Here is a 23,198-nt window from a genome sequence, read left to right as displayed (position 1 = left end):
TGTCCCAAACTAGGGCAGCCACCAATTAAATAAAACGTATCTGCTTAATCACATGAGGGTCAATTAAATCTGCAGAAGCTTGCATGTGAGAAAACAAATATTTATTTATAAGTGAACCAAGCAAACAGGCTCTATATATACAGGCATCCAGGGCTCTCTTGGTTAGGTCACAGCCACCATCCCGCTGCCCAATAAAATTTATGCCCATTTGACACCACCGCCCCTAATGGCATATAAAGGGCAGAGAATGAGCCCCATTGGAACCATTTAAAGAAGGGTTTACTATCTGAAGTGCTCTTTTTTTTAAGGGGGTACTCAAGGATATGGAGTACCAGCACCTCTTTTTGTTGTTGTTAAAAAGTGTGGCACTTACTGTAACAACTTCATGGTGAGTACCGACACCTATTTTTCTATTTTTTAAAAAAAGCACTGACTATTTGGGTTTCCTTATGTATCCTACTCAAGAAGATGGATGCTTCTTGATTCACCTTTGTTAGTGAATGAGCCAGTGGCATGTCTTGTTAGAGCTCTTCTTATAAATGGGGATCTTGCCATTATTCATGAGAAAAATCAGCACCTGCGCTTGCTATATATAAAGAGTGGCACTGGAAACTTCAGCAGATACGGAATGTCACTTAGCTGCCTCTACCGTTTACCCTAAGCTTCTGGGCCTAATTCAAATTGTGGGCTTTGACTTGAAAAACATGACATTACAGGCTTCTCTTCCCATCACTTATGTTACCTCCTCTCGCCCTACTTTATTAAGATATTCAAAGGAAGGCCAGTTTGTTCCTGGTGCCTCTAAGAGAAATCTCGCATATGGGAAGGAAAACATCCTTTCTGCTCAGGCATCTCCTTGGAGGAGAGGAGTTGTCTTCCTCTGCTTGTGGGCTTTTGCTTGGTGTGCCCAGCATAAAGGACAGAAACCAAGAGATTGAGATTGGTGGCGGCTACAAATATTACCGTATTTTTCTGTGTATAAAACTAGGTTTTCCCCCTAAAATTTGGGGGCATCTTATACACAGGGACCATCTCCCCCATTTTCTTAAATCAGAGTCCCTAAAAATAGGGGTATGGAAGTGAGAGCTGGACCATAAAGAAGGCTGATCGCCGAAGAATTGATGCTTTTGAATTATGGTGCTGGAGGAGACTCTTGAGAGTCCCATGGACTGCAAGAAGATCAAACCTATCCATTCTTAAGGAAATCAGCCCTGAGTGCTCCCTGGAAGGACAGATCGTGAAGCTGAGGCTCCAATACTTTGGCCACCTCATGAGAAGAGAAGACTCCCTGGAAAAGACCCTGATGTTGGGAAAGATGGAGGGCACAAGGAGAAGGGGACGACAGAGGACAAGATGGTTGGACAGTGTTCTCGAAGCTACTAACATGAGTCTGACCAAACTGCGGAAGGCAGTGGAAGACAGGAGTGCCTGGCATGCTCTGGTCCATGGGGTCACGAAGAGTCAGACACGACTAAACGACTAAACAACAACAAAGATAGGGGGCGTCTTATAGACGGAAAAATATGGTAGTTCGCTAGCAAGCCAAACCAGAATCTGTGGAACCCTGCCTAGAATTTCTTCTCACAGTATTCCAAATAACAGAATGTGCATTACTGCTGAACGCTGCATCTCTTCCGGCTTAATTTTGTTGCCTTGTGCCCATGCCAGCCACAATGCATGTTGGACCAGCCACTTTGGTGACCCAAGGGATCTCAAAGAAAGTTCTGTCTGCATATAATTATAGAAAATGAACAGCTTTTTTTGGGGGGGTTGCTTATTTACAACGGCAATTTTCATGGCCCCAAAATGTAGCTCATTGTAGGATTTGGGGAGAATTTACAGCAACACCCAGATTTCGTCTCTTTACCGTTTTCACTGAACTTCCACTACATATGACAGAGAAGACTAGTTCAGAAAACCACTGGAAAAACATACTAGTCTGGTAGTCTTCCTTAGCACCCTGGGCCTGTCAGCATTTTTCAAAATATATGCATCTAATTGGAGCCTTTGACATTTGCTTCTATCAGTTTTGTTGGCAGAACTAATGGGGTGTGGAAGATGTAGAATAGGAAATCTATTCCTCCTCTGCACCCTCACACTGAAATAGCAAACTGATTGATCCATATTTTTGAAAAGAATCTCCAGCTGATTAGTTAGACAAAATCTAGCAAATGCTCCTCCCCCGTCCCCAAACACTGAGGCAGTGAACTGTGTAAAAGGAACGAGTGCACAAAATCCATCATTTATAAAATATCTGTATTTGATTAGTCAAGACAAAAGGCTAACAGATACCGCCTCAGACAGCACAAGAGATTCAGACGTTATCATCTGAACGAACATGGCTTGGAAGAACTATAAGCAAACAGAGCGGGGAGGAAGGCAGAGAAAATTCTTGCCATCAGTGACAATTTCTTACCAAGATCTTCTTAAAAGGCTAGTACGCGTAGCCTTTGAAGACATCAAAGACCACAGAACTAATAAAACTATAAAAACACAAGGAATTATTAGAGAGATAAATGGGGGGGAATTCTGATAAAGAGGCTTCCAATCAAATAGCTACTACAAAGTCTAAAGATAAAATGGAATTAAAAGTTCTTTGCCGTGCCACAATAATAATTATTTTTTATTAAAAAAAAACAAACTTCAGAGCAATTAGAAAGGCAGCACTCAAGCTTCATGTTCCGTTACCCAGGGATCTTTCAATCAGGAACCCGCATTTTCTAATTGGATAGCCAGATGACTCAGGGGTCTCAAGAGGTTTGTGAACTGCTTACTTATGCACAGCTGTGGCTCAATGCTCTTATTCCAGTTTCTCAATAAAAGCTCACTGGCATGCTTATATATTATTAGAATTAAATCAGCATTAAAAACCCAAAATCCTAATCCTGTACAAAATATTAAGAACATTATGGACACTGTCCACAGGCATGCAATCTACAATTTATTGGTAGCTGGTTGTGTTCCAGAGCGTTCCCCGCCCCCCCAACCTCAAAACAAATGTGCCAGTTGCACTGATTAGTATTTCATTTCTACCATTCTGGTAATTTTAGCAGAGCATGAGTTTCCCTACCCTTTCCCATCCAGACCCACGCATATATACACAATTATAATTCACACAATTTCTCTTGCCTGGCTTGCACCTCCTTCAAAGGTCCCCAACCCAGGGAACAGAATCCAAGAGGAGAAAACTGGTGGCAACTACAAAATTTGAGGTGGTTAACAAGCCCTGTATCAAATTCCCTGACTGACAAGCTTAGCAGGTACAAATTCCAGACAATCCTTGTGTTTTTATCCCTGTTTAACTGTTCTTTTTCTTCTTAAGGTTTATTCCATAACAGCTTAAAAATACAGTGTTGAAACACAAGAAGGGATTGCACAAAGCTCCCAGTCAGTGTGTAACTTGCAGGATAATACCGGTCATAGTTTGTCAAACCTTCCAAAACTGGAGCCAATACTAACAAATTCCCAAAAGATTTCCCAGGAAGCATGTCTGAATGACACGCTCTTGTCTTCCAAGGAGGTCAGAAATTAAAACGCAGGAGAAACAGTGGAATAATTGTTTGCCTGTTGTGTGTGGCTCATTTTCAATACTTTCCAATAGCCTAATTTTCTCAAGTGTTAAATCCTTGCAAACATGTCTATAGACGGGGGAGTGGGGAAGAGAAGAATTCACCCACTGTTTCCTAAGCCATGTCCACACAATTCTTCTGTTTATGAAAATCCATGGAGGAAACCAATTTGAACCTGTAGGCGCGGGGGGGGGGGGCTGTTTTGGCATTTGAAAAGGGCAAGGCAAGGGAGGAAGCCAACTGTGACACAACTCAAATCAGTTGCCTTTACAGCCTTTCATAAAGAGGATGCCTTCTGTCTCTTATGAGATAACCAGTAGAATATAAAGGAGCTCACAAGCAAGACCTAAGTGTAGCAGCGCTCTCTCTACTTGTGATTCACAGCAACTGTATTTAGAGACACACTGCCTCAGAAAGTGGAGGCAAGTAGCCACAAGATAGCCTTGCTCTCAACGGATTTGTCTAGTCCTCTCTTAAAGTCATCCAAGTTGGTGGCCAACTTATAGGCAGTCAACTCCACGGTTTAACCGTGCGCTGTGTAAAGTACGTTTCTTTTCCTGAACTGAACCTTCCAACATTCAGATGGCCCCGAGTTCTGTTTACTGAGTTACTTGTTTATGAAATTAATTTTAAGGATCCCTGGGCAGCGAGCATTTTGAGAATAGGAGAAACACTTCACCCACTCTACTTACTGCAGCAGACCAAGTCCCTTCTTACTTGTCTTTTTGCTCAGGTCCTATTTGTGGGCTTTTCCATGGGCAACTGGTTGGCCACTGTGAGAATAGGACGGTGGATTGCATGGGTAGGCAAACTAAGGCCCAGGGGCCAGATTCGGCCCAATCGCTTTCTAAATCCGGCCCACAGACAGTCCAGGAATCAGTGTGTTTTTACATGAGTAGAATGTGTCCTTTTATTTAAAAGGCATCTCTGGGTTATTTGTGGGGCCCGCCTGGTGTTTTTACATGAGTAGAATGTGTGCTTTTATTTAAAAAGGCATCTCTGGGTCATTTGTGGGGCATAGGAATTCATTCATTTTCTCCCCCAAAATTTAGTCTGGCCCCCACAAGGTCTGAGGGACAGTGGACTGGCCCACGGCTGAAAAAGTTTGCTGACCCCTTGGTGATTGAATCCAGCAGGGTTATTCTTATGTTCTCATGCTCTAAACAAAAAAGGCCCAAATGGGGCAAAAGTTTCTCACAGGAGAAATGCTTCAATGCCTCACATAGTTTGGTACAAAATGTAGAAGTGTTCTAACAAAGCAGCATCAGCTGTTGATTTGCTGATAGTTACTGTCCAACTCCAATGGAGACTAAAGGACATGGGGCGTCAATGTCATACACGAACCTCTGCTACACAGCGTAATATTCACTTTCAGCCGTAAGTGTAGTAGATCCGTACACACGAGTGGCACACATCTTGGCAATTTACAATAAAACTGGGGAACTCTGAAGACGTCGAACTGGCAATCAATGCAGCTGGCACCAGCTTTTATAGCTTGGATGGGTTCCTGAACACAATCTTTTGGCCTGACATCAACTTATAACGATGCACCATTTTAGAATAATTTATTTGAAAGGTTAAAAACTAATTAAACCGATACACACGACATGAGAACAGCACATTAGACATCTCATAATAATATATCACTCTCTTAGGATGTTAGACAAATAGAAAAATAATTGTGGCAAGTTAACTAGTGGAAAAGCTGAGTCACAGAGCAAAAAGTAGCTTTTGTTTTGCTTAGGAAACACAGAATTAATTGGGACACTGGGAAATCTGCATTTAGTGCATATTGAGGCTTTAATAATAAGTAATGTTATATTTTATAATGCTTGTATTATATTTAATATAGTATTTGATATTTACAAAACTTTAATAAGGTGGTCAGTTTATTATGAAGTGAAGAACACGTTGCCAAAAGTTTCCAGTGACGTAAAAGATGAGAGACAAAGGCTTAAGGAACAGCATTATCAAAACAGACATAGAGGAAGAACAGAAATAAATGAGAGCAGGCTGTGAAACTGGAGTTCTAGTTTCAAATGTCACCATAGGTATGGACTCTGCAAATATTTTTTTCAGTCTTGGCTCCCTATTGGAAATAAAGTGATGATAATAATATTGGCGTACCTTTCAGGACTCTTGTAAGGATTGCTACATCATCACCATCACTGTTGTGGCTCAGAATCTCAATACAATTTTAGAACCAAATGTTAGGAAGGAGTTGTTTTCTACATTCAGTGAAGATCAGATTTATTTCTTTTTAATCACTTTAGGTTTACTGAACAACAGGTTTAAAAAGAAAAAAAACTTCAGTTCCATTGCTGAACTCCTCTTGTAGGTATGAACATGCTGCCTAGAGGGATTGTGAAATCTCCTGTCTAGAAAAAGACGAAAAACCACCTGGGAGGAATAGGTGAGCTTTTTCTGAGAATTTCCTGCTTGGCAGGGGGTTGGACTCGATGGCCCTTGTGGTCTCTTCCAACTCTATGATTCTATGATTCTATCCCATGACCTAGCCAATTCTGAATGACAAATGGGTGAGTTTTGTCCATTGATAAGTAGAACATATCTGAACCTATTTTTTATTTGATCATTTACGTTGCTTTTTCTTTTAAGTTTCCCCAGAGAACGAGTTTATTCTTAACATCTCTAGCACACCGTTAAGCATGAGAAATGCCCGTCAGAAAACTCTTCAGCTGCCTCAGGACTTCAACTCTACAACCCCACAGTTTTACATGAAATCTCAACTGGAAAACATTTTTTAAAATGGACTGGAATCCCTAAGATTACAGCCTCCATTATGGGCTCACTCTGCATTCTTATGATTAAAAAAAAAAAGACAAAACAGGCAATAATGATAATGATAATGATAATTTATTTATTATGTATACACTGCCCATCTGGCTGGGTTTCCCCAGCTATTCTGGGAGGCTTCCAACAAAATATTAAAATACAGTAGTCCATCAAACATTAAAAGCTTCCTTAAACAGGGCTGCCTTCAGATGTCTTCTAAAAGTCTGTCAGGCAAGAAAGGCACTGACACATTTCTCACATCAATCCTCTTACTAACTCTTGCTTGCTATGCCAGGAAAACCATAGTTGCATGACGAGGGACCAGACCATTCAGGAGCATCAACCTTCCTGGTCAGTCAGGGGTTAAGCAATATGTGATAAACCAATTCTTATTTAAAAATAAAAATTACACCAGACATCTGTAAGCGCTCAGGTTCCTATAAACATATGCAACTAACCAAAAAATATTTGAATAGGTATTAATTATATTTAAAAAGATTTTCATAACGGAAACTGCAATTAAGCTACAGGGATCAAGAAGCATCAGCAATTATGCTTTGGATATCTCAAGAGGACTGAAAATTTGCATTCAAAAGGTCTGAATATCAGGCCTTAACACCAGGATGCATCTCCTTTAAGATCTTAAGACGCAATAGCTTTTGAGAGGAATTTTAAACACATACAACTCAGTTTCATCACAAGGATATAAAAATCAAGACATTGCTGGAATATGAGTGTCAGAGCTTGGATGCTTCACTTTCGGGTACACGCAGTCTGGCACTTGTGATATGGTTTATGTAAGGGCTTGCTCCATAGTAAGTCTTATTGGGATGGTCATAGAAAGCCCAACTGAGACACAGGACTTTCAGAAGGGCCATAGCTCACGGGTGGAACATGTGATTTACATGCAGAAGAGTCCCCAGTTTGACCCCTAGCATCTCCAGCTAAGCAGTAAGGTAGCAGGCTATAGGAAAGACTTCTGCTGGGGAGGGCAGAGGGCCAATGTCAGTCATGGAAGACAACATGGTGTTAGATGGATCCAGAAAGAAAGCAGGTTCATAGGACTTTGCCCAAAGCTCCTGCATTTGGGGCACAATTTTTCTTCTTCCTGTCTCCTTTCGATGAACAATTCATTGCCTGGCAATTCATTGCACCATTGAGCCATTTTATTGTCCATGAATTACCTTTGTCACCGGATTTGTGTCAGGGATAGGCTGGATAATGAGGAGTGCTGGGAGGCCAGCCCAAGAGCCTCCCCCAAGGCTGGGTTGCCATATTTCAAAAAATGAAAATCCTGACAGAAAAGTTGTTGCCTCAGTCTCAGCATTTTCTGCCCGGACGCTGGCTGCGAAGGACGATTGCCAGCTATATTCAGAAAATTCTGGGTGTATGGTAACCCTACCCCAGGGCGGATTCGGACTCGATGGATGGATGGATGGATGAAGAAGACTGGTGGGAGCCTGCCTCACAGGGCAGGGCTCTGAAGATGACACCTTAGAGCCCAGAGCCTGGTGGTGGGACACTGAGGAGCAGTCAGCAGAAGGGATGAGCTGGGAGCCGATAGAAACCGGAGACTTGAGAAGGTGTCAGGAGAAGGAGGGCCCTCCAGGAGAGGATTGGAAGCCGAGAGTCACAGCATGGGCACAGACATTCCCAGTCCTGCTGACTCTCCTCTTCCTCTGACTCCCCACTTAAGGAAGAACCTGCACATTGCTGAGCAATGCGCCAAACGGGCCCAGAGGAGGAGCCCATCCTCTTGATGAAGCCTTCATCTGCTTGGGAGGGAGCCACGGTGAGAGGCTAGAGGGGAAGGGTATGCCTAGAGCTTAGCATCAGCAACGCCTTCGTTGAGTTAAGACGAACCAGGGGCACTGCTGTATTGTTTTTTCAGCTAATAAACAGCTAATTGCACTGTGTCCCTTCCATGTGTGTGCCTGCCCTGTGGATGACCAGGCTCGTTGACAGCTCCATGATATTTTGCTACAAGCAGAACTCTTAGTTGGACCCAGAATGCAAAACCCTTGTCTAAAATCCAGCATGTCTTTGATAAACCGCCCTGAGATTTGCGGGTGAAATTTGGCATTAAAAGGTAAAGGTAAAGGGACCCCTGACCATTAGGTCCAGTCGTGACCGACTCTGGGGTTGCGGCGCTCATCTCGCTTTATTGGCCGAGGGAGCCAGTGTTTGTCCGCAGACAGCTTCGGGTCATGTGGCCAGCATGACAAAGCCGTTTCTGGCGAACCAGAGCAGCGCACGGAAACGCCGTTTACCTTCCCGCCGGAGCGGTACCTATTTATCTACTTGCACTTTGACATGCTTTTGAACTGCTAGGTTGGCAGGAGCAGGGACCGAGCAACAGGAGCTCACCCCGTTGCGGGGATTCGAACCGCCGACCTTCTGATCGGCAAGTCCTAGGCTCTGTGGTTTAACCCACAGCGCCACTCACGTCCCGAAATGTGGCATACAAAATAAATAAATGCATAAATGTGCTTATGAGATCCATGGATGTGTATTGATTTATTCTTACAATATTACATACACTGGCATCCAAGAACAGTTTCTCATACCAAGCCAACTTCCTTTGCACAATGTGTTACTCCTCGATGCAGTGAAACCACAAGTGAAATTAGTTTGCGTTCCAACAATCAACTTCAAATGAATGGGACGAATCCTGACATAGTTCCAGCAGTGGTTTTCACGTAGCCGTGAGCCTGGTAAACCAACCTTCCGCAACCCTATCTTCATTTAGAATAAGCAAGCTTTCTTCATCCATTTTCAAGTAAAAGTTTTTAACATGGCGTTCTGGTTCTATACTGGAACCTGAAAGTATGAATTAAGGAGGACGACGACAATATAATATATGTGTGGAAAACGGCAGCCTTCTGAAATTCTAATGGATATTAAAAATAGGGTGAGGGTTTGACTCATTCCTGTATGCAAATGACAGCAGCTCAGGATTAGCTGCAGACAGGGAGCGTATGTGGGATTAACAAAGTGAAACCAGCCATCATACCTACTAGAATATTCAAGAGGGGGATCTATGCAGAGGATTTTCAGGAGAAGATCTGAGTGACAAAGAAATGGCACCACATTTCTCAACACATCACATCCAACCGTCTTTGTCAACAGCACAGATTTTTTAAAAAAAATTATAATGCATGTTATTTTTGCAGGCATTTGTAGCATAAATTATTTCCCAGGCACAGTGGCAAGGAGTGAATGAAGGGCTGTCAAGGAAGGCACCCGAGTGGATCTTCAAAGTGAGCCACACTGATAGGACTTGGTTTTCTTTCCTTTTTTTTTTTAAATGACTAAAATCCAATGTAAGCATTCTTACTGTCAGGCAAGGAGTCAGAACCCTGAGCTAACTAATCAGCTTGCATTGCTGAATTAATCCCTTGTGCTGTTGTGTCCCAGCCCCTTTTTGAGACACTCTGAATGCTATGACAAGCCTGCTTTTACCACAGCATGCCATTTGTATTCACCAGGGTATATGCTCAGTCTGAATTTACGAATCTGGATATTAATCTAAGTAGCATACACTTTTACGATCAATCAGTGTGTTTGTCTGATTGCAGATATAGTTGATTTGATAGAATCTGGAAAGGCGTGAACACCTGTTTGTTATTTAATGTGGGATGGAGTAGAAGCATCCGCTCCCAGCTTAAAGAATGTTCAGGATATGGTCCTTTCGATTCTGCTGTGAGCACTCTGAAAATAGGTTTCAGGATTCTAAGGTGGCGTTACCACTTCTGAATTATATTATTTTGAGCAATGAGGTTTGTTTAGCACTGTATTTAAATAAAGCTGTAACATTTTATGGGTTCTTTGGGTCATACTCTCTACGCAAGGTCCGGTGAAAATAATTTTTAAACTTCCTCAACATATATTTATTCAATGATAATTAACTTCTTGGGATTATGACTCCATAGCCACCCTTGATGGTGTCTTTTGTTCAGTTTCACCAAATTTATCATTTCTGTTCTTGATCTCCCCAGCTGTACTCCAGTAATAGAGCTTGTGAAATCTCGTCTCTCTTGGAGTTTTTCTTAACAGAGGTTTGTCCCTTCCTTCCCTCTGCAATTAAAGCACTTCTTCCCGCAACACTAATTATGGGAAGCTGATTTGATGTTATGTGGATTAAACTTAGTTTACACCAAGCTGCAAAGAATCACCTTTATCAGGTATGTTAAGAAGCCTTCTGGGATTCTATCAGCTACTGACAGGAAAAAGGACAAGATCTGGAGTCTAAGGAAACTCTCTGTTTAAAAATCTCTCACACTTATTTAATATATACATCAGTATGCAGATGACACCCAGCTCTACCTCTCTTTTAAATCAGAACCAGTGAAGGCGGTGAAGGTCCTGTGTGAGTGCCTGGAGGCGGTTGGAGGATGGATGGCGGCCAACAGATTGAGACTGAGGTTGAATCCTGACAAGACAGAAGTACTGTTTTGGGGGACAGGGGGAGGGCAGGTGTGGGGGACTACCTGGTCCTGAATGGGGTAACTGTGCCCCTGAAGGACCAGGTGCGCAGCCTGGGAGTCATTTTGGACTCACAGCTGTCCATGGAGGCACAGGTCAAATCTGTGTCCCAAGCGGCTGTCTACCAGCTCCTCCTGGTACGCTGAGACCCTACCTGCCCGCAGACTGTCTCGCCAGAGTAATGCATGCTCTAGTTATCTCCCGCTTGGACTACTGCAATGCGCTCTACGTGGGGCTACCTTTGAAGGTGACTCGGAAACTGCAATTAATCCAGAATGCGGCAGCTAGACTGATGACTGGGAGTGGCCACCGGGACCACATAACACTGGTCCTGAGAGATCTGCATTGGCTCCCACTACGTTTCCGAGCACAATTCAAAGTGTTGGTGCTGACCTTTAAAGCCCTAGACGGCCTCGGTCCTGTATACCTGAAGGAGTGTCTCCACTCCCATCGTTCTGCCCGGACACTGAGGTCCAGCGCCGAGGGCCTTCTGGCGGTTCCCTCATTGCAAGAAGTGAGGTTACAGGGAACCAGGCAGAGGGCCTTCTCAGTAGTGGCGCCTGCCCTGTGGAACGCCCTCCCTTCAAATGTGGAAGAAATAAGTAGCTATTTTATCTTTAAAAGACATCTGAAGGCAGCCCTATTTAGGGAAGTTTTTAATATTTAATGCTGTATTGTTTTCAACACTCGATTGGGAGCCGCCCAGAGTGGCTGGGGAAACTCAGCCAGATGGGCGGGGTATAAATAAATTATTATTATTAATAATACACAGCTTCACAGTAGATCACCCATGTCCTTCAAACTCGAAAGCCACCAATTGCTTTTCTTTCATTGCCTTTACTTCTAGGAAATGTTGATTTAACTACAGATCTACAGACCTATGGAGATCAGAAAGGGTGAGGAGAGTTTCCATGGTGAAGGGGGAGTGGGAGTTTTCCATTTTAAAAAAAACAACACCTGCTTTTTGCATTCATAGAAAATGTTTAATTTACACCAATGGGAGGGGAAATAACTTCATCAGTTGCAAAATAAGCCTAGCTGGCTCAGACCATGTAGTCCAGCCTCCAGTTCTCATAGTGGCCAACCAGATGCCCATGGGAAGCCCAAAAACAGCGCTCTCCCCTCTTGTGATTTCCAGTAACTGGTATTTAAATACAGGTAGTGACCATGTTAGGGGCATCCAATTGATGTGCAACTGTTGATGTGTGGGTCCCTTTGGACCCAGAATAAGGCGGAACAGGGTAGAGATGGAACGGGATGGGATACTCTTATACATGCTCTGCCGGCATGTGTGGAGACCAGGAAAAGAACCCCCCAAGCGAAACGGTCACCATCTGTACATGTTTAGCACTTTTCAGCATTTCTAGGGGTGTACTGGAGTAGTCCATCAGATTCAATGCCACCCCAACAGCTTTTCACATACCTGTAACTCTTTCCACATACCCACTGCCCACACAGCCCCATTGGTGGTGAAGTGCCACCAGGAGAGCTGGCCACGGCTGCACTGGGAAGGCCTCCGACTTTTCCTTCCACCAATGGAGAAGGAGGTCCACAGTACTCAATATGATCCTCAGCTGCTCTCTCCAGGAGTTTAGGGTTGCTCCCCATGTCGTTCTCTGAATTACCCGTGTCACTCTGGCCATTCAAAGAAACAATGAAAGCACAGAGATAAGCAGCTTCCTATCACCTTGCCAACAAAGGTCCATATAGTTAAAGCTATGGTCTTCCCAGTAGCGATGTATGGAAGTGAGAGCTGGACCATAAAGAAAGCTGATCGCCAAAGAATTGATGCTTTTGAATTATGGTGCTGGAGGAGACTCTTGAGAGTCCCATGGACTGCAAGAAGATCAAACCTCTCCATTCTGAAGGAAATCAGCCCTGAGTGCTCACTGGAAGGACAGATCGTGAAGCTGAGGCTCCAATACTTTGGCCACCTCGTGAGAAGAGAAGACTCCCTGGAAATGACCCTGATGTTGGGAAAGATGGAGGGCACAAGGAGAAGGGGACGTCAGAGGACAAGATGGTTGGACAGTGTTCTCGAAGCTACCAGCATGAGTTTGACCAAACTGTGGGAGACAGTGGAAGACAGAAGTGCCTGGTGTGCTCTGGTCCATGGGGCCACGAAGAGTCGGACACGACTAAACGACTAAACAACAACAGCTCTGGAAATCTCTGCCCCTGCCCCCTTGAAAGCTTTCTCACAACTCAAGAATCTTCAGGAAAAGATGCAGGGTAAATATGTGGTATAAGCAAGAAACCATTTGTCCAACTTTTGCTTTGCACTCTCATGTGGCCGAGGTCATCCTAGAATTCATCGCTGCACCTGGAATGCTAAGAACAGGGCAGGCACATTCCGATAACACCATGCTGCAAAAACACTGGAATATGTCAGTCAACAGGGGCAGATGACTGTAATATAGTTCATTTTAACTACTGCTCAATTCATGTGGAAAATCACGGCCCACCTCCTGATAGGTATGAGTCAATGGGATCATCTTACAATAGCATACCAGTTTCAAAGTCTTAACTTCAAAATACCTTGCACAATTAAAGGTGCAAATTATAGCCTATTCTTAAAGTTGCCCTCCAGCTTATCATACCCATAATTACCTCCCCTTTACTATTATCTTGTCCTGATCTAAAAGACTGACAAAGAATCCCCTCTTGAGTTAACCATCCATTTGCCAACTTGAGATACCAGAGGCAAGTAGAAGCACATCCACTACAACTGTGGATTTAGCCCAAAGACCAAACATTTCTGTCTGGATTTTGTCCATAGTGAGGCCATAAAAGGGGTCACAGGTCCAAGCAAATGCTAAATTGCCATCTAGTTTAGTTTGCTTTTATACAACTTATACACGTTTCCTTTAGGACATTTTAATGCTCGCTTTAGTCCCCTCCATCTCAATGCTTGTTTTAAGAACTAGAGTAGAGAGTCCTGCTGGGGCAGACCAAAGGTCCAACAGGTCTTCCATCCTTCTTCCCAAAATAGTCCAGAAGATGTTTCCAAAAAGCCCACAAAGAGGGCTTGACAGCAACGGAGTCCCTCAGTTGCTCACAGCAAGTGATATTCAGTGATATACTGCCTTTGAAAATAGAGCCAGCATATAACTGGAGCTATATAGCCATCTTATAGCCATCATGGATAAGAGCCATGGATACAATGGCTGTATTCCATGAATATGTCTAATCCACCTTTTGAGGCCAAACGAGCTACCATCTTAAATGAATAAATGCTCAACACAATTGATAGAGAAGGTCTAGAAATCCAAATAGGTGGATGGATGGACAGCACCCTATAATTTTGTTTTGAGGTCGCCATAAAGCAGCTTGTTATATGCCACCCCAGCTTTGCCCGCCATGCCTGCCTTTTTATGACCCACTTCCACTTTAAAAGCAAAGCATTTAAGAAATAGATGTGCAAAGGCAAGGGCTTATTAATCTTGAGAAGCCACTGCCATTGGTGTCAGCATTAAAAATACATCACGCTTGGAAATATTGCCTGCTTGCACACAAGAATGATATTTAAGTAGCTCAGCAGGGTGGTCAATAAGCAGTACTAGTTGATATGAAGTGAGATGTGCAAGATTTGATTACAGAGGATCTCAAGTGGCTTGGCCGTAATCAGAGCTAGTCTCACCAAGTCAATATGATCCACAAATCATAACTCATCTCTGAGAAGAAAGGTGTGATCAATCTTCATCCTCACAGGCAAAGCTCACAAGGCAGCGGGGGTGGCGGTGCAGGGACAGAATACCACCCTTGCTGGTAAGTTCAGTGCTGACCAATGAGGAAGCATCAGTGGTCTGCTACGGTCATAACTCTGCATTGTTTTTTCTATGTGAATTCAATTCACATAGAAAACAGAGTGCATAGGGTTACCAACAGACATTACCATGCATGGCTATATATTCATTTCCTTTCCCCACTGCACTTAATGCACACAAAAGTCCCGTATGTTTCCTTGATAAATACATGCAATGTTCATAACTGAAAGCAGCATAAGCCCTGTTGAGCATCCTCAGTATAGGTACAACCTGTTAAGCAAGCTTTGCAAAGAAGAATTCTGTTTTTAACAGGGGGGGGGGGGAGACTGTGTTGCAGGAACAAAGCTGCCCATTTGCCATTCCGGGTCTTTCCCCAACAGCAGAATGGAACTCAATGCTCATAATATCTCAGAGTCGCAACCGTGCATTTGTGAAAGTGGGAGGAGACATGTCAACACACAGCAATACACACATTTTCCTCCTATAATCACCCATTATAAAACTGGTTAACATACCTATTACTACATAGGGCAAAGAGAAATTGCCCTCCCTCACCCCACCCCCACCCCCACCCCCCAAAACCCCATCCTGAACGGAACCAGGAGATAATGTTTTATTTAACATGAATATCTTTGTGAGAATTCTAGATCACACAGCGTTCAGTGTGTGAAAACACAAGGCAATTTATTTTTTAAGTAAAAATAGAAGAACAGCATATATAAAAGACGTGGTTTTAATTCTTCGGCTAACAAGAAACCCTGATCTATGTTAGCAGATCTACTTAGGATCTCCCAAGCAACAACACCAGCCCAGCATTCCTAAATGATATCAGCCTTCCTGGTTCTACTGCTTTTATAGGATTATGCATCGCAAATTAAAGCCTCTGCTGTCCCTTTAAGGAAACATCCAGTCTCTTCCCGCTTCAATAATTTGCTTGCCAGAATCAGGCACCCAAAGCAGGCGATCAGTGTAGCAGCTCACAGCTGTCTCCCTCACAGATCCAAGCTTCTTTCTGTAAGTGCTCCTTGCTGTCTCTCTCTCTCTCACACACATTTATCCCTCCCCACAAACCAAAGGCTCCTCATTTCTATATATATACAGACCACACAGGAGACCTAAAAAGGGGGGCTGATATTTGCACCCCTCTCTCCCAGCCAAAGCCCACAAAGATGCCTGAAGAGCAACAGCATTTTCTATTCCAACTGAATTGCTTCACACACACACACAAGGAATTCCCTTGCACACCCCACCCTCACCCTTTGGCTACGCTGCAGGGGAAAACACAGCGCAAGGAAATAGTTTTGCACAACACCTGCCGGACCCTATTGAAATGCACAGGGATGGATGGATGGATTCCCTGCCCCCCTCCCTTGCCTCTCCCCCCCCCCCACCGCCAACAACAACCGAGACAGCATTGTTCTTCCAGTGTGCAATCCATTGGGCTGCTGGGCTTCCTTCGCCCTCCTCCCTCTGCAACCCCAAGCCGCTTTTGACATGCCCCCCCCCCGCGCCACCCTTCCCTGGCAGGAGGAGGGGGGGTGCGGAAGCCCCCCGCTACAGACTGACGACCACATTTCGGAATGCACTTCATTAAAATATAGCTGCCCGATTCCAACCTGCAATGCGGAGGCAAGACAAAGCGAGCGCCACGCTTCCCCTTGCATCTCGCTCAAAAGCCCCATTGTTCAGCAGGCATCTGGTCCTGATCTCAACCTATTCGTGCCCATTGACCCCGCTTTTCACAGCGCAACCCGTTCGCGAATGGGCCTCACGTAAAGCTTGCTTGATGAATTGTGGGGCGGGGGGGGGAGAGAGAGAGAAGAGTGGGGGGGGGGAGAGAGAAGCAGCACTAGCCATCTGTCCTCCCAAGCTGAACTCAGACAGGGTGGCAGAGGGGCTGTACCTCCTCCCCCCCCCTCCACCTTTTCCAGCTGCCTCTCTTTCTCTCCATCACAACCCAAATTTCCCCATTTCTAGCTTCTGCTCCTATCCCCCTGGAGCTGGAGGAAGAACCTTGGCTTTTGGCTCGGTAAAAATACCGCCACCGCCACCACCACCACTTGCTGCTTTTAAGCATCTCTTGCTTGGGCATCACACAGAGAGACAGAGAGCATTCCACACCCAGAACATGTACACACACACACACACAAACACACACACAAACCAGCATTCTGACTTGCCTGGGTCCTTCGCAATTCAAGCACCGCTACCAGATTAATCCTTCCTTTGTGAGATATTTTCTCCTGTGCATGTAAGGATCCTCAACAGTACTGCGGTAAAAAAAGGGGGGATTTATTTTTTTAAAAATAAAAAAGGAAGGAAAGGAAGAAGGCAGGAAGGCAGGGAAAGCAAGACTCAGAAGTGGGAGGGGGTCAGGTGGGGGTGGCCGGTGCTTACATGCATCACAGCTTTTGCCACATGACAGAAAAAAAGAAAAGAGGGTTTTGGAGGAAGGTGGGGCGGGGAGAGAGACAGAATAAGCTGGTGGCGGCAGCTGACAGCACAGAAAAGGGGGAAAGAAGGAGCCTGCCTTTTATATTACTGGTGACATTTCTAACACATGACAACAACTTCCATCTGTGTTTAAAGCCGGGAGTGCGAGGGGAAAAAAGAGCATTACATCACAATTCCTTCTATTCCTTGAGGTGTCGGCACTGTAGGCCAAGGGGGGATTAAAAAGCACCTGTGTGTGTTGAAATGTGAAATACCTACGGAGGGGTTTTCAGCCCCCCCTTCCCCCCCTCTCCGCATCTCCCTTTTAATTTTCTCTCTGCCTTTGTCTGGGAGGACGCCCAGGGAAGTGTTGAAATGGTACTGCCCTCGATTGCAAGGCAACAGAACTAGAGAATGAATATATATGTATGCATGTGTCTGTAGCAAATGCAGCAGTTCGGTTTCTCTCCCCACCCCCTTCCCCGGATTTATTTTTAGGCCAAAACCAGGCATTCTTTTTTCTCTCGGTTTTTTTCCTTCATAGACATTTTGCTCCTCTCTCAAACTCTCATTTCCCAGAAGGACATTTGCTGAAACTTAGGCATGTGCGCGACGTTAAATAATGATGGTGTTGCTGATGATGGAGACAGGTTGCAAGGTTATCTAATTATTGTTGTGATTCATGAAGAGTCAAGCAGGTGTGTGCATCTGGGGTGATCTCCATCCGTTACTCTACAATCAGTTCAGTGTTTTTTAATGGAGGAGTGGGGATCAAAATGAGGAGGGAAATCAATCCTAGTTCAAAGGCTGATTAACTGGACTGGCTGCAGGAGCTGGAGAATAACTAGGTGGGTAGCAGCACTTAGAACTGAGGTGCAGAAATCCAAAAATCAGCATTGCTCTCAGGCTGAAAGGGCAGGCAATTTTCGCCTGCTTTTAGGGCAATACCCAAATTATCACTACAAGAGGGCAGGGGCACTTTTGGACATTACAGTCATACCTCGGGTTAAAGTCGCTTCAGGTTGAGCGTTTTCAGGTTACGCGACCTGGAAGTAACAGAATGCGTTACTTCTGGGTTTCGCAGCTCGCACATGCGCAGACGCTCAAAATGATGTCAAGCGCATGCACAGAAGAGGCGAATCGCGACCCGCACATGTGCAGACACAGAGATGCGGGTTGCGTTCTACTCAGGAATGCAAACGGATCCCGTTCACATCCAGAGGTACCACTGTACTAGAAAGTTTTAGCAAAAAAAAGCAAAGGAGCCCTTCCTCTTCCCCCATGTCAAACTATTCATTTGAACTTTTTTGTATCTCTGCAGACCAACAGTCTTGAAATGCTTCGTTCTCCTCTAGACACATAGGTAAAGGTAAAGGGACTCCTGACTGTTAGGTCCAGTTGCGGACAACTCTGGGGTTGCGGCCCCTATCTCGCTTTATTGGTCGAGGGAGCCGGCGTACACCTTCCGGGTCAGGCGGCCAACATGACTAAGCCACTTCTGGCAAACCAGAGCAGTACACGGAAATGCTGTTAACCTTCCCGCCGGAGTGGTACCTATTTATCTACTTGCACTTGACGTGCTTTTGAACTGCTAGGTTGGCAGGAGCAGGGACCGAGCAACGGGAGCTCACCCCGTCGCGGGGATTCAAACCGCCGACCTTCTGATCATCAAGTCCTAGGCTCAGTGGTTTAGACCACAGCGCCACCCGCGTCCCTTCTAGACACACATGCATACTTAATTACTAATTTTGTGCCTAGTTCTTCCAACCACCTTGCTTCCACAAGTCCAGAGATGCTTGCAACTACTTACATGACCCTAATGCTGGCCTGCAGTATTCCCAGGCATACAAGATGGCAACATTTTCCACTGATGCTGCTGGCACCCTAACTACAGTCAGTAGGAGGGAGAAACCAAGCTGGGTGGAGGTGGGGGACACTGCCAATGCCGCCAACATCTATATCAGGCTGGTCAAGGGTTATGCTCAAGACGACTGTTTTGCCTTTCTCCTGAAATTTGCTTACATGTACATCAGCAATAGCTATAATCCTCTCTTTCTTTAAACTTGAGTGTGTGTTTTTCAACCCACCTTTCATAGCACATTGCCCTCAAGGTGGCTTACAAAAGTCTAAAGTGCATGTAAATAGCATTACCACGGCAAAAAGAAGCAGGTAAAGATTTTATTTTTCCAAGTAGAGCATGGTTCAGTGAAATGTGGGCTTGAATACACAGTGGTTAGCCAACTAACATGCTCCATCCGTGCAAATATTTTCACTTTTACAATAGAACTTCCTCTTCCCCTGCCCTAAGTCCCCCTAAATCTCTTGTAGAGATTTGGGAAGGACGCAGGGCAGTGGGCACTTGTGGGACAAGCTCATACAGAAGCCTGCAGTCAAGACCATCACGTCTTGAATTGCCTATCCCTGGAACATCGCTTTGATTTTCCTGGTTACAGACCATTTGTAGCAAGATCATGTCCTCTTCTGCCAACCATATGGGATCCACTGTGAGGGTCCTACCTGCTTACCAACATTTCTTAGCATCCCATGAGAATTGGGTGTTGGCTTCTGAACAGCCATTCAGGATCCTTTCATTTATAGTGAAAGTAACCATAGCTAAATGAGTAAAATACGTGATTTGAATATAGAAGTTTCCATGTTCAATCCCTGACATGCCCTACTAAAAGATCAGGTGACAGGAAAGACACCCTAGTTGCACGGACCAATTGCTTGACTCAATTTAAGGTAGCTTCATTTATTCATCTGATCTGACCCTTGGGTTCGCCTTTTCTGATGTTTGAGTCACACTTGTCTGTGCCTAGTTGTGGGCTCATTTACTAAGCCTCTTGGGAAATCAAGGCATACTTTGTACCCACATTATTAGCAAAAGTGGTGCTGCTGGCATTCATGTGCAGACTTTCTTAATCTGGCTGTCCTGGAAACTTCCCAGTTCTCCTGTTTTAAATGCCTCTCCAAGTCTTGGAGAGATGGGCCCACTTTCATGTGACCACTTGCTTGGAATTCCTGACTTCTCTTAATAATATAATATAATATAATATAATATAATATAATATAATATAATATAATATAATATAATATAATATAATATAATATAATATAATATAATATTATTATTATTATTATTATTATTATTATTATTATTATTATTATTATTATTATTTGTACCCCACCCATCTGACTGGTTTGCCCCAGCCACTCTGGGCGGCTTTCACATACAGTCAAACCTCGTTCTGCAGCCGCCTCCACTTGCGTCCGCTTCGGCGAACGTCCACGGCAAACACGGAAGTACTGGAACGGGTTACTTCTGGGTTTGCTGTTCGCACATGCACAGAAGCGTGTGTGCAGACATGGCACTTCGATGTGTGTCATTTTCGACTTGCGGACGGGCCTCCGGAATGGATCCCGTCCACAAAACGAGGTTTGACTGTATATGGAAACACTAAACCTTAAAAAGTTTCCCTATACAGGGCTGCCTTCAGATGCCTTCTAAAGGTTATATAGTTACTCATCTCCTTGACATCTGATGGGAGGGCATCCCACAATGTGGGCGTTCTTTAGGGTGCCAATCCACCTCCATGTTTGTTGTTCTTGACTTTCAAGCTATAGGCCGGAGAAGACTGTCCAACTCCAAAAGCATATGCAGATTCTCACTGGCCCGAAATCCTATGAGAGCCAACACATGCTCCTCCTTAAAAGTTGCTCTGCCCTATAGCTTATCAGCCAAGTGTGACATACATGCCCTCCCAAAGGTGCCTGGTTGTCTGCAAAATTTACCAGGCCCAGCAAGGAGCTTTACATGTCACACCCAATGGTGCAACAGGAATGAAAGAAACTCTTATCACATAATGCCAGTTCAAGTAGAAAGAGCCTTGAAACAGTTCCAAAAGCTAACACAGGCTCTGGAATGTCTCTGGAGGAGCAGCTAGGGAGAATACTATTTAAGGGCTGCTTCTCACACAAAAAAAAGGAGTCATGTCACAGACACTTTAAATGTCCTTTGCATGGCAGCTGTTCCATATGGCAGCTATATTTGGAAAATGCAGCCCTAAGTGCCATTAGTGTGTGGGTTTGGCACATGAATGGTATAGCTAGAAAAGTACTTGTTCGGGAATGGATGTCACCTCATAACAGGACCAGGATTTAGTGACAAATCTCTGACTCTTTCTATATAAATGCAGGGCTACAGAGTCTGGGGCTTAGACTTGGGAGCTGATAAGAGTAGGGAAAATGCAACTCAGCATACTTCAGGGGGACACTGCCATTTTTTTAAAGAACTCTGCTGGGGGAAACCTGCTGTGGAAATAAATTAATAATAATAATAGCAGCAGCAGCATAGACAACTTGGGAGATGCGTAAGCACATGTAAGCAAATTGTCTCCACCTTAGTCCTCTACAGTTTCACTTCACCCAGTTAGGTCAAGGACAAAGGTATTCCCAACAGATCTCCAACCAACAAGAAGTTTATGGCAAGCTAGAAACACGAATGTTCTCAGGCAGAAGCTAACTTCTGCAATCAGACCTCTCTTGAGTTTCATCAGCACATATTGGAACCAATTTGCTTAGCATGTGGGAGCACCAAATGGAGAAACAAACTGTGAATTCACATTAGCTGAAAACTCAGCAAGATGTGGAAATCAAACACAGATGGTTTGCTTCAGATTAAAGGGTCAGTATTTCGCCTTCTCGTCTCACTTTACATTCTCCTGGATAATATTTAACAATCACCTTGGGTTCTTTCTCCAGTGGGTGTGGTGAGGACTGGATTTTGACACAAAACCACCAAGGAACGCGCAGAAGCAAATGAGCGTCCATGCAAGCAGAAGAACCTGCAGCAGAAAGAAAGCTTCTCTCTGCGAGGATTCACACATGCATATTTATTACTTGATGCTGCGGCATTTGAGCGATGACTTGCATGAGAGATACCAATTAAAGACCAGACAGCACAAATAGCCTTCTTTATTTATGTTTTGCTTGCTTGTTTAAACTTATTCTTCCTCCTTTTACACAAATGTCTCAGCATCACTTACAAAGTAAGAGTACAAAAACGCAGCCCAAAAATATTTTAAACCGTTTCCTAATATGATCCCAAATACAGTATTCTTCATGCAGAATGTTCCTCCACTCAGCTGAGTCACTGACTGGTAAGTGATGGCATATTAAGCAACATATGTGAGTGCTTTCAGAAAAAATTATTCATTCAGAAGTGGAAACCAGATTCTGGGAACTCTGAGATGGGACCATACAATCTAGCACTAGGGCTGTGCAATAAATCGCCATATCACTGAATACCGGTATCAAAATAACATCATCATGATAAGCATTTTGAACAAGGCAATATATTCAGGTGAACAAAAGGTGGAGACTTAATAGCTTCCCAGGAGGTAGCTCAGCTGAACTGATACTTTACAGATACTTAGGAGATAATGGTGTTTCCAGCTTTATTTTCTCTCTCCCTCCTCCCTCCTAATCAAGCTTTCCTCCATATTATAAAGGGTTTTTTAAAAAAAATAAAGGAGACTATCTTTTTGCTTGTTTGCCCTCCCTCCTTCCCTTTGATATAAAGGAAGAGTTGGTGAGATGGGGGGGGGGGCTCCTGTGGGGTTTAAATGGAGGGGAGAATATTTAGCCAGCTGCCTTATGCTGAAATGGGAGGTTGGGTACTGTGTGAGAATGATGGGGAGGGTGTTTCTCAGTAAGCAGTGAAAGCAAATGTCTCACAAGCAAGCCCTACTGAATTCAATGGGGCTTACTCCCAGGAAAGTAGAAGTAAGTTTAGTTGAACTCAGTAGGGCTTACGCATGCACAGATTCCACTTACATGCACATGCACAGACCTCTGAGTGGGGAAGCAGATGCAACTTGACTAGTAAATCACTTAAACTACTCATAAATTAGTTGAAAATATATTAAATGTAATATATGGAAGTTTATTTCATATTTTTATTAGAATCATAGAATCATAGAGTTGGAAGAGACCACAAGGGCCATCAAGTCCAACCCCCTGCCAAGCAGGAAACACCATCAGAGCACTCCTGACATATGGGTGAAGCCACTACTTCCTTTAATTCCACTACTTCCTTGCATTTCACGTGGCTCCAGCAGGGAGCCTTATCAAGGCCCTCGGCTACTGCGGG

The 23,198-nt window shown here is 44.2% G+C and overlaps 1 protein-coding gene across 41 annotated transcripts in view; it reads right to left on the bottom strand.

Annotated features, from left to right (window-relative positions):
* MAGI1 (membrane associated guanylate kinase, WW and PDZ domain containing 1) overlaps positions 1 to 23,198 on the bottom strand; it is a 480,329-nt gene that overhangs the window by 188,842 nt on the left and 268,289 nt on the right. Inside the window, exon 1 of one of the 41 annotated variants that reach the window (XM_083491091.1) lies at positions 16,795 to 17,104. The exons of the other annotated variants lie outside the window; for them this stretch is intronic. The gene's annotated coding sequence lies outside the window, so the exon portion shown is untranslated. Of the gene's footprint in view, positions 1 to 16,794; positions 17,105 to 23,198 lie in introns of those variants that run through there. 41 annotated transcript variants of the gene reach the window in all.

This window comes from Podarcis liolepis, assembly GCF_965112155.1.
Source record: "Podarcis liolepis genome assembly, chromosome: 2".
In the NCBI taxonomy this organism is placed as follows: Eukaryota; Metazoa; Chordata; class Lepidosauria; order Squamata; family Lacertidae; genus Podarcis; species Podarcis liolepis.
The sequence above is the reverse complement of the archived record's forward strand: the minus strand, read 5'-3'. Positions and strand labels throughout refer to the sequence as shown.